We start from the raw sequence: 20,278 nt of genomic DNA on the forward strand, positions 1-20,278 counted from the left end.
TACCCCAAGAAGAGTCGGTGGTGATGGTAACAGTAGGAAAAAACTGCTGCCATGAATCAATTTTAAAATTCCTATTTTAGAATTAAAATCACATTTCTCCCTACTTTCTCATTTAGGTAGCCATTTTGAAGTTTTCTAGTGGTTGCTTGAAGTAGTTGGTTGGGTGTGTGTGTATATAAAAATAAAAGTCAAAATGTGAGAATTTTTTCTTTTAAATTATTTCCAGAAACTTTCAAATATTTGCTTTTTAAAAAAAGTATTTTTATATATATTTTGACATAAGACCTTGTAATTTCTCTTTGTACAGTGATCTCAATGTGACAACGAAAATGCCCAGTGTTTGACTAAAGCAGATGTAGGTAAAGAAAATGGGTGACCACTTCATATTTCATTGAGAATTGTTTTGCTTTTCCATGCTGCATGTAAGTTGATTTGCAGATTTCTTCCTATTTAACATAAAAGCTAGATTTGTGCCATACACCTTGCAAACTGTAAATATTTTTCTGGTGTCTGCATTGAAATAGGTGTTACTTTGCAGAAAAAAATAGAGGTGTTATTGTTCATAAATACTTGGAAAGTAGCAGGAGTACTTATATGTGTTAACATTACATTTGCAGGAATTTGCTCTGTACATTGCAGTGTTGACTGTTTCTGCTTTGTAATTTTGATGTTTCCTTAAAAACAAATCGTAGAGAAGCTGGGGATGATTTGGCGTATCACGTCCTTTCCCTTTTAATACCTGAGTTTAAATGCATCCCAGACTATTGGATTCAAAGGCTTTTTAGGACCATCAGTGAAGTGTGTTTAAAATCTCAGAAGGATACAACCCAGACGATGGTGTTTCTATTCAAAGTTTGGGAGAAGATTTGTGTTTCTATTCATCACACCGGTATGAGCTGCTTGATGGAACTACTCAATTAATTCCTCTCTTCCTCTTTCTGCTGAGGCTTGATAATTTTTCTGTCAAGTATTTATCTAATTCCCTCTTGAAGCTGCCCCTGTGTCATCAGATTCTCTTGTAAATCACCTTAAATGTGTGTCCTTTTGGCTATTAACCTTTCTGCCGCGAAGAATAGATTATCCTAATGACTTTAGCAAAATCTTCCATGGTTTTGAACCACCTCTTTCAAATCTGTTAATCTGTGTGAGAGATGCAAGGTCACCTTGACCAGAAATGCCAACTTTGTTTCTCATGGCACGTGTTGCCTGACCACCTGAGTATTTCCATCATTTCGTTTGATTTCAGATTGTCAGCATCTGCGATATTTAGCTTTTTTCTTAATCTTCTCAACTTGAGAACAGACCCAGCTTCTTTAGTCTCTCCACATAACTGAAGTTCCTCATCTCTTTCTCGTAAACTTCTGCACTCTTTCCAAGGCTTTGACACCTTCATAATCTGTGGTGTTGATCACAGCATTTGAGTTGAGACGAGCCAGTGTTTTCTAAAGGTTTCAGTGTAACTGTGCTTTTGTATGCTCTGCCTCATTCATAAAGGACCCCATGTGCTTTTCTTAGCAGTCTTCTCCATCGACCCTTCACTTTCAAAGACTTGTGTACATATGACCCAGATCTCCCTGTTAATGCATCCTTTATAAAATTGTAAATTCTAAAATGTAAATAAAATTTTAATTACTTGCGACATACATTTATGTTGTCTTGATTCAGTGTTAATAGTCAGTGGTATATTGTACAAATTACCATGGAAATGCAAGATTTATATTTGACCTTACAGTTGTCTACTGTTGATGAGTTGGAAGGACCACATGTGGAATGATCCAAATTTGTATGAAAACTACATCTTGTCTAACCCATACCTTCCCAATCCTGGGCACTCTTTATGCTGAGGCCTGTCCTATCACTGAAGTAATTTAGTTGCAGTATAATAACAGTGGGAAAGAAAAGGTATCAATTTGTAAAGCAATGAGTTATGCCCAAAGCACTTCACACGTAACAAATCCCTTTGAGGTGCAGTCATTGCTATGCAAGCACTTGCAACCATTTTGTGTACAGCAAAGTCTCTGTCAAGGCAATGCAGTGGATAGCCAGTCAGCCTATTTTAGTTTGAAAGATTATGTCATTAAAATAATGACATAGATCTTTAGGTCTGGCTGAATCACTGAGTCAAATTATAGGACCTGGTTTTAGTGTTTCTCTTGTTATGGATCAGGCCAGATCCCCTCAAAATATTTTAAGAAGGTAGTCTGGATCCTAACTTTTTCTTATTTTAAAGGCAGATGTAATTGGATATTCCAGATTTGATGCAGCTGATCAAATCACTGGCTTTAAGCGAAACAATTTATTTCAACACGACAGTTGAAATACGAACAGAAAAAAAATGGAATTTAGAATAACTTGCCTTTTGGAAAACTTAACTGATCGATGCAGCAACTTAACTAAGGGGCTGTTCCAATTCCCGTAACATCCCATAAACCACACCCTTTGGCAAAAGGTTAGTTCAAATACAGGTTCTTACAGGCAGGAGAGATTTCAGAGAGAAAAACCAGTCAAGAATCGTCTGCTGAAGCTTGAAACCTTCCTCTGCACTACAGCAGCTTCTCACTGTTGCTACTAAACCAAATTAGAAAAAAGCTGAACTGGGAGAACTGGACATTCCCATTGTTTAAGTCGACATTTCGGCATGTCTGCCTTTGAGCTGTCTTGAAAAAAACCAAAAACAAAATAACTCTTTTAAATGACAGCTTTGCTGCACACTCAGGAAATTTAATAGAATTACTGAGACATTCTACACCAAAGAAAACCTCCAGCCAATTTTTGAAAATGACCTTGGAGCTTGCTAAGTTGGTTTGCAAGAGTCAAGAGAGCCTTTTCAGATGTTGGGTTTCTTAACAAGAATGAGAGTTGACAAAACTGTCTCTTAATGCTCATGTAGGAGAATAAAGTATTCGAGGGGAACAGATGAATTGTGGTTCTCAAAAGGGAATTGGGTAAGGGTCTAAAGGGAAACATTTTACAGAACCATGGAGGAGTTGGATGAGCTAAGTTCTTCTTGTGGAAAGCTAGCTGGCTGGTGGCTTTAGGGAGCCCTACAGTTTGGAGCCTGCAACCTTGTTAAATTGAGGTAGATGATCTCCTCTGGAGCAGTGGCATGGATGCTTCAGTCAGCTTCAACATTCTTCAAAAGGTAAGACAATGTTCATGCTTCTTGGTAGTAATCTGGTGCCTGACACTGCAAATGCATGTGAGCTGCACTGCTAGAAAGGATCAGCAGAGAACAGGTGAAGCATCAACGCTCACTGAGAAGCACATGAGATTCATTGGATAACTTGCCTAAAGAGTCTGCAGAGGCATAATGACCCAACAGGCCTTCCCCTGTGTTATGTGATTCCAATTCTAGGTTGAAGCAAGATGTTAACAGTTCTTGTGGAAGAGCGAAAGTTGGAAAGAGGTAAAAGTTTTGACTTCAGAAGTAGAACATGAAAACTAAATATGAGAATGTTTAACTGCAGTCCCTCTAAAACCATTCTGTAACTTGGAGTGGAATCTGAGAATGGAATGAAAGGTGTGATTTAATTATCATTAGTTGACGATATGTAGAGTGGGTGGTTGATTCTGAGAATGTGTAGCTGAGTCAGGTTTCCACTTCATTTTCTAATTAATACATTCAGATATAATGTAATTCATGCAGAGTCCTGTTTGCCTATTCTGGTGGACATTAAAAATGTGATGGGGAGGCAATTGCCTAATGACATTATCACAGGACTGTTAATCCAGCAACCCACATAATATCCTGGGAGCCCAGGCTTGAATCCTGCCATGGCAGATGGTGGAATCTGAATGCAATAAATATCTGGAATTGAGAGTCTGATGATGACCATGAATCGACTCAATTGCTGGAAAAAAGTATCTGGTACATTTAAGTCCTTTAGGGAAGGAAATTGTCATTCTTATCTGACCTGGCCTACACGTGTCCCAAGATCCACAGCAATGTGGTTGACTCTTAACTGCCCTCTGTGTAATTAGGGCTGGGCAATAAATGATGACCTAGCTACTGATGCCCTCATTCCGTGACTGAATTTGAAAAATTAAAATGCTCGTGCAAACTTATGTCCGTCCTCCTATCTGAGGATTGCTGGAGCTAATTGGAGTATCCACTTATATAGCACACCGGAACCAGGAGCCTTTCTGATTGGCAGGATTGCTGTGCCAAGGGAATTTTTCTGGTGCCCTGGACAATATTTCAATGTGAATTGCTGTGGAGCATCCCCTGAATACCCAAAAGGCTTTGCAACAGTCCAAGTTCTTCCTTCAAAAGTTTTACATGTTTGAATATTGTCTGGGATGCATCCTGTAAATACTTGGGTATACAGTCAAAACATTCATAAACAGTGCCACTCTTGGGTACATTTTTATCATGTTTCCAATGAGTGGCCTGAAAAATAAACTTGTAAAATATTTATGGTATCGCAGCATTTGTTGAGGTAATTGGTAATGATCCATCCAAATGAGAGGAATTTAAATATGTTTGTTCGTTGCAGTGTAAGTGTCGTAGGAATGACTAATCTGTGTCCCCAGTCACATTTAATCTTCAGAATCCAAATTACAGATCCATGCAGCCACTAATACATGATGATTAACTAGGACAGATATAACTAATGTATGAAATGTATTGGAATTTACTTTGGCATGACTAGAGCTTAATATATAATGCTATAGTTGGCCTGTTGGGTTGATCCATGTTAAACCCATCCAATCATATTAATTAAACAATATTACAAGTGATAGCCTGCAAGAGTTGACAGCCATTTAATTCTTGGCTGACCATAGATCAATGACTGATAAACTTGAATTATATATCTTTTGAGACAAACCGTGTTTAAGTACAGTCTTTATAATAATGATATATGGTGTATAGGATAGTACTCTGCCCTCCAAACAGCAATTCTAAACAAGAAGACATAACTTTATATCTCAAGCTAAATTGATTAGAAGGGAATTGAGGCAATATTTTTTCTCACACGGTATTGACTGTGCAATGGTGCAGAAGGTCATGGATGCAAAATTAGCTGAGGTGTTGGAAAAAGGAGATAGTTATTTAGCAATTATCATACCAAGGGATGCGGGGGGGGGGGGGGATAAACAGGAATTGGGATTATTAAGATAGCAGTTCCATCCATTGTTGACATTGTCAAGCTCAGCATTGAACCTGGTGCCATCAACCCTATGTGACGCTGAGCCTTTCAAACAATGGAGTATCTCAGGATACACTCTAGTGTAGCAGATTGCTTGACAAAAATTGATCAAGAATTGATGGATTGTTTCAAGGACTGGATAAAGGGAGAAAATTATGCCCGTTAATGTACAAAACTGATCTGATCAAGTGTTTGAGTGCTGCACGATTCAATATCTCTAGGGGGAAAGGTCAATAATTGAAATATTTTGAATCACTAGAGAAATCATCTCTAAGTAAAGAAATCAAAGAAAACTAGCAATTTTGAATGGTGCAAATTCTAAAAGTGCAATTTTGATTGCTTATCCTTAATGATATTGCGGAACATCTTTTTAATTTAGAAGAATTCCTCCTTGAATGTTGTAGCATTTTTCAAGATTTACATTGTAACCACTGGAATATTCCTTTGTCAACTTTTGTTATAGGCAAAATAATCTGCAGTTAAGTTTCCACCAGTTGGCTGCATGGATAAGATGTTGGTGGATTAGAGTGGTGCTGGAAAAGCACAGCAGTTCAGGCAGCGTCCGAGGAGCAGGAAAAATCGACATTTCGAGCAAAAGCCCTTCATCAGGAATAGAATCTATTTCTGATGAAGGGCTTTTGCTCGAAATGTCAATTTTCCTGCTCCTCGGATGCTGCCTGAACTGCTGTGCTTTTCCAGCACCACTCTAATCTAGAATCTGGTTTCCAGTATCTGCAGTCCTTGTTTTTACCTAAGATGTTGGTAGAGTCAATAAGAGTTCATCTGTCTACCGAACCGCTAGGCACTCATAGGTGCAGCCAATGGACATCCCTCTATCTGCACCCAATAGATACACACATTTTGGTACATACTGTAGGCATACACCTATCTGTGCGGCCAATCTATGTCATGCACCAATGTCAGTTTGCTTCAGGAAGACCTTCAGAATGTCATTAAAATGCTGTCTTTGTCCTTCTTGAAAGTAGGTGTTGATCTTAAATTTTGCCATGTGGCAGTGCTTTGGAAGTTAGTAATTTGGCATGTGGATGCCGTGTTCAGACCAGTGGGGCTAATTTCATGTGGCTGTGGTTGCAAAGCAGGAAGAATTGGCTTCAGTAAAGAAACTGGAGTTTGATCATCAGTCTTCCCACTTGTCTTAGAGTATTTTGTGGAGACAGAAATGGTGAAAATTTTCATCTGGAGCTGTCGTTGGTAAGTGATCAAAGTCACTTTAGGGCGGCTCGGTGGTTAACACTGCTGCCTAATAGCGTCAGGAACCTGGGTTCAATTCCCATCTCGGGCAATTGTCTGTGTGGAGTTTGCACATTCTCCCTGTGTCTGCGTGGGTTTCCTCCCACAGTGCAAAGATGAGCAGGTTAGGTGAATTGACCATGCTAAAGTGCCTGTAGTATTAGGTGTATCAGTCGGGGTAAATGTAGGGGAATGGGTCTGGGTGTGTTGCTCTTTGGTGGGTCGGTGTGGACTTGTTGGGCCAAAGGGCCTGTTTCCACACTGTAGGGAATCTAATCCACTGTTGATGTACTGAATGTGATGGCAAGTGTTGTAAACCTAAGGCACCCACCAATCTGCATGACCATTAGACTTATAATTACCTGTGTGACAAATCTATACCCAATTCCATTTGTTGATAAAAATCACATTTCTGCGTCTTTTAACAATAATAGCTTGCACTTAAAGAAATTAAAGGAAAATGAGACTTCAAGCTTAAATGGACAAAGATTAAGCATGTGTTCACATATGACTAGTTATGATGACAGTCCTAAAATAACCTGGGATTCTCCCCCATACACTACATAACCAAATTACACAATTGGAGTTTAATTTAGATAAATGTGAGTTGTTGTGTTTTGGTAAGGCAAATCCGGACAACACTTATGCACTTAATGGTAGGTTCCTGGGGAGTGGTGCTGAACAAAGAGACCTTGGGGTGCAGGTTCATAGTTCCTTGAAAGTGGAGTCGCAGGAAGACATGATATTGAAGAAAGTATTTGGTGTACTTTCCTTTATTTATCAGTGCACTGAGTATAGGAGTTCGGATGTCATGTTATGGTTGTACCGGACATTGTTTAGGAGAAAGTGGGGATCGGAGTCAGTGTGATGCTGGAAAAGCACAGCAGGTCAGGCAGCATCAGAAGAGCAGGAGAATTGACGTTTCTGGCATAAGGCCTTCATCCGGAATGAGTGAAAGGCTTATGCCCGAAACATCGATTCTCCTGCTCCTCTGACGCTGCCTGATCTGATGTGCTTTTTCAGGACATCGAATAGGCCACTTTTGGAATATTCCATTTAATTAGAGGGTTTGAACTATAGGGAGAGGCTGAATAGGCTAGAGCTATTTTCCCGGGAGCATTGGAGGCTGAGAGGTCATCTTATAGAAGTTTATAAAATCATGAGTGGCATGGATGGGGTGAATAGCCAAGGTTTTTTTCCCCCTGGATAGGAGAGGGCATAGGTTTAAGGTGAGAGGGGAAAAATACAAAAGGAACTGAAGTAGCAACATTTTCACGCAAAGGTTGGTGTGTGTATGGAATGAGCTGCCAGAGGAAGTGGTGGAGGCTGGTAGAATTGCAACATTTAAAAGACATGTGGAGTTTAATTTAGGTATATGAATAGGAAGGGTTTAGAGGGATATGGGCCAAATGCTGGCAAATGTGACTAGATTAATGCAGGATATCTGGTCTGCATGGATGAGTTGGACCAAAGGGTCTGTTTCTGTGTTGTATATCTCTATAAATCTATAACTCTTTAAAAAAAAACAAGGGCGGAAGGATATGTCTGTACACTTCCCTGTTTGATACCTTCCTGTATATAGTGTGAACATTTTTATTGGAAAGGATACAACATTCTGTAATTTTAAGATTCCATCATCTTGGCTTGAGTGGTATCTATTTGTCAAGAATCAAGAGGATTGGAGGATCAATTCTTAAAGGTTATCAATGCCCTGATCGTAGCAGTCATGACTCATCATTTTTGAAATGTACTGTACTTGCCTGATCATTGCTAACATTGTAAAGAGAATTTTCTTGTTTACTAACTGATATTGCAATAAATACGGATCTGGCACTTAGCTCCTTGAAGGGACACTAGGTGTTTCCAGACTCTCTGTATACATGGGCAACCCCCTGCAAACTCTTCACATAAGAATATACTTTCATACTATGAAGTAGCACTTTAAATTATTGGCTGTGTTACATTCAAAGGCAAGGTTTGGCACAATTTGTTTTTTACAGAACTGTTTGCTTACCAGTTTCTATCTACCTTTTACTGTGAAATTGCAGAAATACAAGAAGCAGAAAGGGTGTGCTGATGGAGCTAGACAAAGTAAGGCATGAGAAGGTTCATATAAAATCAAAAGTTGATGATGAAATATTGAGGGTACATTTTTAGCCAAGTTTGGGATGGGAGACAGGCCCAAGTTTGATCTCTTATCTGAGAGGCAGTAACTCTGACAGAGCAGTTCTCCTTCATCACAGAGGGAGTTTTGTTTTGCTTGAGTTACACATTCAGGTTGCAGTAGTGGGTCTTGAACCTACAACCTTCTATTTAAGTCATAGGAATGCTACTACTGTGCCAATATTGACATGTAGCCAAGTTTGGGATTTGCCTAGTTCTGATCCCTGATGAATGGTCAGTGTACTCATCTGGTCATCAAGAGTTTGAAACTAAAGAGTTCAACAGCTTGGGTTATCCCAATTTGCTGGTTGGAGACATCTATGTATTTCTGGGCTAACCAAATCTGATCACAGTGACTATATCTTTCATGCTGTCAAGTCCTGGAAGCTGAAAATTATTTTGCTATCTTTCCCATCTCCCTGTATTACATCTCCCATGGTGCAGTGATAGTGTCTCTACCTCCGACTTAGGAGGCTTGGGTTCAAGTCACACCCTGCACTAGGGGTGTGATATAACATCTCTGAAACAGTTTGTTAGGAAAATGGTCATTTCCTACTCGTCACTCTCAGGTTACCATGACAATCTTGCCTTCTCAACATCACCTCTCATTTGAGCATGGTGACCCCCAGGTTAAACTCATCAACTGTCATCTCTCTCTTGCATGCTCTCTCTCTCTTGCGCGTTCTCTCTCTCTCTCTCTCTCTCTCTGTAATGAGAGAAAAACCCTATGGGACTACAGTGACTTTATTTTCTATTTCCAACCTGCCACTTTCAATAGGGGTGTCAGACAGACATGCATTCCTGAGAATATAAAGGTTGCTTGAGCCTGCTTAGTCTTTTTCCAAGTCTGCAAATTGTTTTGATGATTTCCTTTCATGAACTTGAAAGTCACATCTAATTCTTACTTCCTTTTTTGTTTATCTGAAATCTACGCATATTAAACTTACTGACCCACATGATTTCCTGAAACACAGTTGGAATCATCAGACTTATGAGATTTAGTTTGTGAACGTGGAGATAACATCTTGTGTGGTCTGGAACTTCCTCTTTGCACTGCTCTCATAACCCTTCAGAAATAAAATCAAAATTTTTATGCCGTGTTTCCTTGAATAACAAAATTTTATTTTTAAAACTGGCAATCTTTTATTCTAACACAAGATGTGGCTATTGTCAGCCAGATCAAAATTTGTTTTCTATCAGTAATTGACCTTGGCAAGTTGGTGGCAGAATGCAACTATCAGTGGAATTGTAATCCAGAACCCCTGGTTAATGTTTGGAACAGTTCTATGGAAGGGTCATAGGACCTGAAACATTAACTCTGAATTCTCTCTCCTGATGCTGCCAGACCAGCTGAGATTTTCCAGCATATTCTATTTTTGTTTCTGATCTACAGCATCCACAATTATTTCAGTTTTTAATGTTTTGGGACATGGGTTTGAACTCCACCTTGGTGGATGGTGAAAGTCGAATGCAATAAAATCTGGCATTAAAAGCCAGCCTAATGGCAAACATTATTATTTGGTGTAAAAGCCCATCTGGTTCACAAATGTTTTTCAGGGAAAAAAAATCTGCCATCCTTGCCTTGTCAGGCTGACATGTGACTCCAGACCCAGAATTCTTAATTGCTCACTGAAGTGGCCAACCTAGCCACTCAGTTGTATCAAACAGTTATAATGCCTAAAGAAAGTTGGAAAACTGGACAGAACACCTGATATCAACCTCGGCACTGGGAAAAAAAACAGCTACAAAAACAGCCTTGTCAGCTGGCATTTTGTAGACTTTGTTTGGCATGTGTGTAACTGAATTCTGATTTTGGAAACTTGTTTGAACTGTCTTCATGTACAACAATGGCATTCCATATATGTAACGCATCCCATTTGATCTATTCTTTGCCTAGCCACTTGACTTGGGTGGGTGAGAGAAGACTTTAGTCAGTTCAGACTCAAGATTTACCTATTTACTTTTTTTTTAAAAAAACCTAACATCTGAGGACTTGTGCCAAAATTAGAACAACTGTCTCACAGACCATTCAAGCAGCAACCTGGCATCATCACACTCATGGAATCATACCTTACTGTCACGGTCTCTGATGCCATCACCATCACCATCACCATCACAATGTTCTCTGCCACCAGTAGGACACTCCTAACGGAGCTACAGGGGAATACAGTCGGGAAGGAGTTGCTTTGGGAGTCCTCAATGTTGACCCCATGAAATCATGGTGTTAGGTTAGAGAAAACAGTAAAGTCAGTGCCAACCAAGTGAAAACAATTGCTCCAGGCTTCCTGATTTTCAGTTGGTAGAAATTGTAAATGCATGAAAAAATTATGTCAAATGGGGAATGTGATGGCACAGAGGAAGCTGAGTTTGCACTGTTTGCCATTGCAATAGACACAATAGATTCTCTTCCCTGCATAGGATTCCACCAAATGACAGCATATACATGGGCAAGAGGGGTGACTAACAAGTGGAGTCTTAGGTACCATCTTTGAACTTTGTCAGGCAACAATAACAAAAGTCATTGTTGGAATGTGGGGAGGAAGAGGTTAGATTGTAGGGAATCTAATGTGGAAACAGACCCTTCGGCCCAACAAGTCCACACTGACCCTCCAAAGAGTAACCCACCCAGAACTATTTCCCTCCGACTAATGCACCAGTTCACCTAACCTGCAAATCTTTGGACTGTGGAAGGAAACCGGAGCACCTGGAGGAAACCCACGCAGACACAGGGAGAATATGCGAGCTCCACACAGACAGTTACCTGAGGCTGTAATCAAACCTGGGTCCCTGGTGCTATGAGGCAGCAGTGCTTAACACTGAGCCACCGCGCCATCCTGTTTAAATTATAGTGGCAAGGATAGAGAATGTACTCTGAGTTGGCGAGTTCAATCAGTAGCAATACTATTGATTGAGCTGGCCAAGTTTTTAAGGACATAGCTGCAAGAGTGGTGAGGGAACTGACACAAAGGAAAAATCTGCTTTACATCCTCCACTCCAATCTACCTGTTGTAGATGTATCCATTCATGACAATATAGATAACAGTGACCACCTCCGAGTCCTTGTGGAGCTGAGGTCCTTTCTTCACATTGAAGTATTGTAAAGTGCACTGTGTCTGTGCAAAATGGGACAGATTTTGAACAGATCTTGTAACTCATATGCTATCAGACAGCACATGCACCTGTTCAGTAATGCTCAGTTTATGTTCTGCCAGGGATACGTAGGTCCTTGGTCCAACATGAAAAAACGAATTGAATTCCAGAGGCGAGGTAAGACTGACTGACAGCCTTTGCCATCAAGACTATATCACAGTACGTGTTGCATCAAGGGTGTTAGCAAAGCTGGAGTTGATGGATATTGGGGGGAGGGGATATGAGGAGTGGTGCAGGGGCAGAATTATCCACTGGTTCGAGTGAAATTTAGCACAAAGGAAGATGGTTGTGGTTGTTTGAAGTCAATCATCTCAATTCCATCATATCTCTGCAGGGGTTCCTCGAGGTATGTATCATCAACCTGTTCAGGTGGGAACTTGAACGCAAGAATTTGGTTCAGAGGTGTGGACACTACACCTCTGTAAGTCCCGGAGGCTAGTATTCTCAGCCCTACTAGCTGCGTCACTGGTTACCTTCTCTCCATCAGAAGGCCAGAAGTGGGATGTTCACTGATGATTGCAAAATGTTCAGCACTATTTATGACACCTCAGACACTGAAGCAGTTTGTGTCAAAATATAAAACCTATATAGCAAGACCTGGACACATTCAGGCTTGGGCTGATAGTGTGGTAAATAAAATTCATGCCACACAAGTGCTAGGCAATGACCATCTCCAAACTAGAGCAGGTATGAATGGCAAATCTCCTTCCCTAGAGGATATTCATGAACCAGATGGGTTTGACCAATAACTGTTAACGGTTTCATGGTCTTCGTTAGGCTCTTAATTCCAGATTTCTTTCCCCAGATTCCACCATTAGCCATGGCAAGAGTCAACCCATTTATAGTGTCATAGAGATGTACAGCACAGAAACAGATCCTTCGGTCCAACATGTCTATTCTGACCAGATATTCTAAATCAATCTAGTCACATTTATCAGCATTTGGCCCATATCCCTCTAAACCCTTCCTATGCATATACCCATCCAGATGCCTTTGAAATGTTGTAATTGTACCAACCTCCACCATTTCCTCTGGTAGCTCTTTTCATACATGTACCACCGTCTGCATGAAAATATTGTCACTTCGGTCCCTTTTGTATTTTTCCCCTCTCACTTTAAATCTATACCCTCCAGTACTGCACTCCCTACCCAGGGGAAAAAAAGCCTTTGGTCCCTTTTTAAATCTTTCTCCTCATACCTTAAACCTATGCCTTCTAGTTTTGGATTCCTCTACCCTGTGAAAAAGACCTCGATACTTCACCCTATCTATGCCCTTCATGATTTTATAAACCTCTATAAGTTCACCCCCATCCTCTAGGGAAAACAGCCCCAGCCTATTCATTCATCCTCTCCCTATCGCTTAAACCCTCCAACTCCGGCAACATCCGTATAAATCTTTTCTGAGCCCTTTCAAGTTTCAGTTTGGCAGGAGTAACTATAACATTTTGATGCATAGTTGGTGTCATGCCTCCTCGTTGACCCCGCTGGTCAGCTCAGTAACCTTGGCTGCTGAGTGACAAAACAAGAGAGATGCAGTGGTCCACGCTGTGGAGTGGCACGGTGGTTCAGCGGTTAGCACTGCTGCCTCACAGCACCAGGGTCCCAGGTTTGATTCCAGCCTCACGTGACTGTTTCTGTGGAGTTTGTACATTCTCCCCGTGTCTGAGTGGGTTTCCTGCCACAGCCCAAAGATGTGCAAGTTAGGTGAATTGGCCATGCTAAGTTGCCCATAGTGTTAGGTGCATTAGTCAGAGGGAAATGAGTTTGGGCGGGTTATTCTTTGAAGGGTCAGTGTGGACTGGATAGGCTGAAGGGCCTGTTTCCACACTGTAGAGAATCAAATCTAATCTAATCAAATATCTTTCTGAGGAAGAGTCATATCAGTCTTGAAACATTAACTCTGTTTCTCTCTCCATAGATGCTGTCAGACCTATTGAGTTACCCCAATACTTCGGAGTGGTACTGTGGACTTGTTGGGCTGAATGTTGTAGGGATTCTAATCCCATGACATTCAACTGTATTATCATCACTGAATCTCCCATTATTAACATCCTGGCAGATATCATTGGCTAGAAAGTGCACTGGACTAGCCACATCAATACTACAGTTACAAGAAAGGACTAAAGATGGGGGCACTGACAGACAGTGGCAGCAACGTGTACGATATTCAAGGTGCAATAACTTGCCAAAGCTCATCTGAGAGCACCTTCCAAACCTGAAAACTCTACCAAGTGCAGTGGCACACCACCCTTGCAAATTATTCTCCAACCCATGTATCATCTTGACTTGGAACCATATCACCGTTGTTTCACTGTCACTGAGTCAAAATCCTAGAAGTCCCTTCATTACAGCAGTGTGGATCTCTGTACATCTCAAGGATTGCAGCGGTTGAAGGAGGCAGCTCATCACCACCATGCCCAGGGTAATTAGGAATGGACAATAAACACCCATGTCCCATGAATGAATTAAAAAAATACTCTGGTCAGTGTTCTGTAGATATGGTCACAGTGAACCCTTACCTCCTGGCCCAGAGATGGGGGTATTACTAATGTACAGATATACATTTAGAAGTTTACCTTGGTGTCAAATATAACAGCAATGTTGAGAACAACCTGGTGTGTTGAGGAGCAGGGTGGAGTTTATAAGCTGTTTTTGTGACAGGAACCAACGTTTTGGTCCTCACAATATTTCATTGGAGGGCATTTGAGAGAGGCGATGGTGAATTGGACATTGTCAGTGTTCATTTAATCTGACACTGCTCCTGTTAACATTATATCACAGAGGGCTTCAGCATGAAGATGAAAGAGATGACCAAAGTAACTGGAGGAAATGGAAAAAGAAGTTAAATGGAAAATAATGGAAGCAGGGATGTCCAGTCCCACCTAACTGAACGACAGTGAAGAAACATTAGTGGAGGTGGTATGGTCAGCTCTGTCAAAAACTGCAGACAAGCTGAGAATGAAGAGGAGTATTTAATGTTGAATGACATTGCACAACAGGACTAAAGAGCACCGATTTTAATGGTGACAACATGAACATAAAAAGGTGTGTCAAGACATTTCACAGCAGTGTAAGCTGGATGATTGAAATAGAGTTAAAGAAAGGGTCATTAGCACAGACACCAGAACATTGATAAAAGAGTTGGGTTTTAAGGAGTGTCTTAAAGAAGCTGAATCATTGAGTTTCAGAGATGGAACTCTCGAGTCAAAGGCTAAGTTGCCGAAAGCAAGCGTGTCAATGTTGAGGTAATGGAATTGTGGGCAATTCTCAGAAACCCAAAGAAACTCAGAGAGTTGTACAAGAAGATCCAGATCCGGGGGAGATAAGAATATGGAGAGACGAGACTACAATAACCAGGATGCTCCAGGGCAGAAACTCCGACATCTTCTGACTCAAAGGCAGGAAGACAAAGACACTCTCTTTTAGAGAGTTTTGAGAAGATTTGTAGCTGAGTTTGAGATTTTGGATACAAGTTTGCTCGCTGAACTGGAAGAGTCGTTTTCAGATGTTTCATCACCCTATAGATAACATTATCAGTGAGCCTCCAGTGAAGCACTGGTGTTAGTGAACTGCTTTTTATTTATGTATTTAGGTGTCCTTGGGTTGGTGACATCATTTCCAGTGGTGATGTCATTTCCTCTTCTGAGGGAAAAAATAACAGAAAATGACACCACAACAGGAAATGCTATCACTAACCCAAGGATACCTAAACACATAAGTAGAAAGCATGTTACTAACACCAGTGCTTCACCGGAGGCTCACTGATGTTGTTACCTAGTATGGTGACGAAATACCTGAAAACTAACCTTCCAGCTCAGCGAGCAAACTTACATCCAGAACACTCTTTTAGAAATGACATTACAACAAACTGTATCTGAATATTCTTCTTCCTTTCTTGGCAGTAGCAGTACTTACGTTTAAAGCATGATAGTTGAGGCTAACGCAGCAATCACAGAAGTTGCTCCCCTAAACATAACAAGGAAATTGCAACATGACTCATTTTGGCAAAAAAATGCTCCTTCCTTTAGCAATCATATGATCCAAAGAAGTATGCAATATATCGACTGTGGTATTGCATGGTTCAGGAATGTTTGCAGTTATAGGGTTTCTTTTGACAGGGATTTGTTTGCCTCCTTAAGTGCAAAGGAAACCTGTGTCCAGACCCTTCAATAAAATTGTACCATACTGATTTGGACTAAATGCTGATGGATAGACCTGAACAGATTCTGCTGCCTTAGTGGATAAATGTACCGTCCGCGAAGCATAATTAATATTAGAAAGTAGTTGTGAGTAATGTATTATTGCTCTGTGTTGAATTCACTGACTTCAGATATGTTAGCAGTGGGAATGCTCCACTACACGGCAGTAGTGGGAGGGTTAAAAATTAGCTGGGGTTCATGTTGTAGTTAGATTGTTACCTCTGCTGACAAACAACCTGTCTTTTCTCTTTGCAGATGCTGACTGGCCTGTCTAATTCTAGCATTTTATATTTTGATCAGTAGATTTAGCATTTGTATTAATTTGTTTTCCAAAAATATTCTGTTCAAAGAAAAGAAGAGAGTTGCTGAACTTTGAATTGAAGTGGTACTGCACTTGGGGGACCAGTTGAAAAAGTGACACTTGAATTTTCCTGGAACATAGCTGGTTAATAAAATCATACAGACATAAAGGCATTACCATTCAGTCTTTAATTCCTGTGGCAGCTTTTTGAAAGAACTATTCAAGTTAGTTCCACTCCTGAGCTTTCAAATTATTCGGGAGGTGAACTTCAGAAAGCTTATCCATTATCTGCAAGGCACAAGTCAGGAATGTGATGGAATGTGCCCTACTTGCCTGGATGAATGCAGCTCTAACACGCTTAAACTCAACACCAACTGGAACACAGCTGTCCATTTCATTGACATCCCATTCATTTCCTATCTCCCATCGATAGCTCACTGGCATTGTATATCATCCATACCTCACACTGCAGCAACTTGCCAAGGCTTTTAACATCATCTCCAAATTCTAAAGCCCAAAGACAGCAGATTTATGGGACCGCCACCATCTACAAGTCATGGGTTTATCGTCAATGCTTCATTGTTAATGGGCCAAAATCTAGGAGCATGCCACATTGCACCTACATCTCCTGGATTACAACAGTTCAAGAAAGATGACTCAAGACTTTTTCAGGAGCAACTGGAGATGGGCAATAAATGCTAGCCTGGCCACATCTTGTGAATGAATGAAACATGTTCAATCATTGAGCAGAGTAAAAATGGGAATAATTACCTTGTATTGCTAAAAAAACAATGTTGTCAAATCTTTTCATGTTGCATTCCTGAGGACAGATGCAAGAACTTTAAATTCCAAAGGAAGCAATAATTTATACAGCATGAGGTGAGAATGCATGTTGAGGGAAAACATGTGGGTGCACGTTTGAGACTTGCAAGAGTTAGGTTTGGATAGCAGGGGACTAGAGTGGGGAGTGGGGCAATGGGGGAAGAGACTGTGAGAGTGGACACGAGGGGGAGACTTTTGGTGGTGAGTTAGAGACCTATGAAAGTTTGCTAAAGGGGATGGTAGTGAAGTTGAGAGTGGGGTGACCGAATGTCCTGTGACCATGGGTGCAGCAGGGAAGTGAGGTACAAGCTGGACACCTGTGAGAACTGTAGTAGGATGGAGGTTTGAGGGCTGTGTGGAGTAGAATGACACATGGGGGTGCGTTGGAGAGCTGGATGGAGGCCTGAGGGTGGGGATGAGTATTGTGCTTTGAGAGTAAGTGTAATTTGGGGACTGAAGGAGGACCATCAGAATTGAATCAGAAGCCAGAGGTGGCCTTGCAGTTTGTGGTCCCCTGACTTGGGTTCCTGAGAAGTGCCAATGTAGCTTCTAGCCAGCCTGACCAGCGGCCTGACTGACAATCTTAGAAACATAGATATGGGCAGCAGTAGGCCATTCAGCTCTGTCAGTTAAATGATCATGGTAGATCTTCTATCTCAATGTCATTTTCCCTATGCCCCTGATATCTTTAAAAATCTAAAGATATATCTATTCCTTTCTTGAATGTATTCAGTGACTTGGTTGTTGGTATAATCCTTAGTATTCAGTATTATTTTTTAAGACCTAAGGACATAGGAGCAGAGGGAGGCCTGCAAGGTCGACTCTGGCCTCTGACTCAGTTCTGATGGCCTTACCTCTGTCCCGAAATGGCGCTTTTATAGCACAACCCTCTTCCCCACCCTAAGGTCTCCATCCAGCTCTCCAACCCAACTCCCCCATGTGGCAGGAGAGAGGCCATTCAGCCCATTGAATTGGTTCTACCATTCGATGAGATTGTGGTTGATCATTAGACTATCAGAAATAGGAACAGGAGTAGATCATTTGGCCCCTCAAGCCTGCTCTGCCATTCAATAGGATCATGGCCAGTCCCACATTTCTCACATTGACTTTCCTGCTATTGCCCTATAATTCTTGATTCCTGGAACCTATCTATCTATCTCAGCCTTAAATATATGCAAGTACTCTGACACACAGCTCACTGTGGCAAGGAGTTCCAAACACTTACAACCCTGAGAGATTAAATTCCTCCTCATCTCAGCTTTAAACTAGTAATCGTAGGCCAAAGGGTCTGTTCTGTGCTGTACTTTTCTATGTTCTATTCACGAGGCCAGCATTAATTGCCCAGAGGGCCGTTAAGAGTCAACCACATTTCTGTGGCTTTAGAGTTAAATGTACGCCAGACCAGGTAAGGCTGGCAATTTCCCTCCTTTAAGGACATTAGTGAACCAGATGGTTTTTCCTGATAATCAGCAATGGACATATGGTCATCATTAAACTCTAACTTCCAGAGTTTTATTGAATTAAAATTCCACCATCTGTCATGGCAGGATTCAGAGCCAGGTTCCCAGAACATTACTTAGGGCTCTGGTTAACTGTCTAATGATAGGCCATTGCCTCCCTACATCCCCATCACATTTCCAGCATCTGCAGTTCTTTTTTTCATCTAATATGCCATTCTTGACTGGCCTGGCAACAACAATAAGATTGACTTTTAACTTCTCTCTGACATGGTCTTAGCAAGCATTTGTGGTATATGAGATCTAAAGGCAATTGACAAAGTAGATGTGAGACAATCTAGATTGAGAGGTCATAGTTTTAGGATATGGGGTAGCTGATTTAAAACAGGGATGAGGATGAATGACTTCTCTTAAAGAGTTGTGAATCTGTGGAATTCACCACCCCGGAGTGCAGAGGAGGGGACATTGAGTAAATTTAAGGAGGAGATAGACAGTCATTTAATTAGTAGTGAGTTGAAGGGTTTTGGGAGTGGGAAAGAAATTGGAGTAAAGACTGAAATGAGATCACCCATAATCTTATTGAGTGGCTCAAAGGGATGTATTACATACTCCAGTTCCTAGTTCTTTTGGGGTAATTAGGGATCAGCAATAAATGCTGGCCAGTCGGATACCCACGTTGTCAGGATAAATTTGCTAACAAGTATGATTGTCCACTGTAGACATTCCATGGCACTAGACACAGGATCTGTGGGTCCTTGTGTGGCTGATGAGCCTGATCCTTGAGCCACATCTCCAACCTCACTTTTGGCAGGTGTTTCTAGGAAGTGGAAGTCGTCTGTTGCCTTGAGATCGCGTGCATTCCTTTCTCTGGTTCCTTTTCCTTTTACTGATGGGTGTTTTCAAAGAATTGTGTCTTTACATACAGAAGTTTCCTCCAAGTCAGTTTCTTCTGAACAAAGGACTCACATACTTGGGTATCTGTGTTACATGTCTTGAGATAAGCCTTCAGCAAGTCTTTGAAATGTTTCCTTTGTCCTCCTCTTACGCAAGTGCCTTCTTTGAGCGGGACGAAGAAGATTTGCAGTCAAAACTCAGGGATCCTGATCACTGAATTCTGAGGTAGGGTCACTGTATTCAAAAAGTTCTCTCTGCTTTCTTTCCACACGTGCTGCTGAGTTTCTTGTGCACTTCATTTTTGGTGTGTTTCAGATCTCTGGCGTGCCATTCTTTAAGAAAATAAAGAAACCCAGCAGGAGTGGCAGGATCTGTAGAAAGAGAAACAGAGTTAACATTTAGAGATCCTCTGTTTTATTGTCCCCAGCATTTGCCTTCCCCATTGCGGGGGGAGTTATGGGGAGATTATCATGGCCTCAGGGCTTGCTGCAATTAGATGCACACCGATTTACAGCATCTGCAGTTCTTTCGGCTTGTTGCAATTGTAATTTGTAACCATTATCATAACTATTTTTGAAATTAAAAGGAAGGGGAACTGGGCTCTACTGCTGATGTCTCGTGTATGTCTGGCACCACTGACCAGCAAGAGGAAAGTGAGGACTGCAGATGCTGGAGATTAGAGTCTGGAAAAGCACAGTCAGGCAGCATTTGAGGAACAGGAATGTCCACGTTTTGGGAAGAAAGTTAAAATCACACAACACCAGGTTATAAGTTTGTGAGAAGATTTGTAGCTCGGGTGCTCGTTGTTGTGGTTCTGTTCGCCGAGCTGGGAATTTGTGTTGTAGACGTTTCGTCCCCTGTCTAGGTGACATCCTCAGTGTCCAACAGGTTT

This window comes from Hemiscyllium ocellatum, chromosome 32 (genome assembly GCF_020745735.1).
Source record: "Hemiscyllium ocellatum isolate sHemOce1 chromosome 32, sHemOce1.pat.X.cur, whole genome shotgun sequence".
NCBI lineage: Eukaryota > Metazoa > Chordata > Chondrichthyes > Orectolobiformes > Hemiscylliidae > Hemiscyllium > Hemiscyllium ocellatum.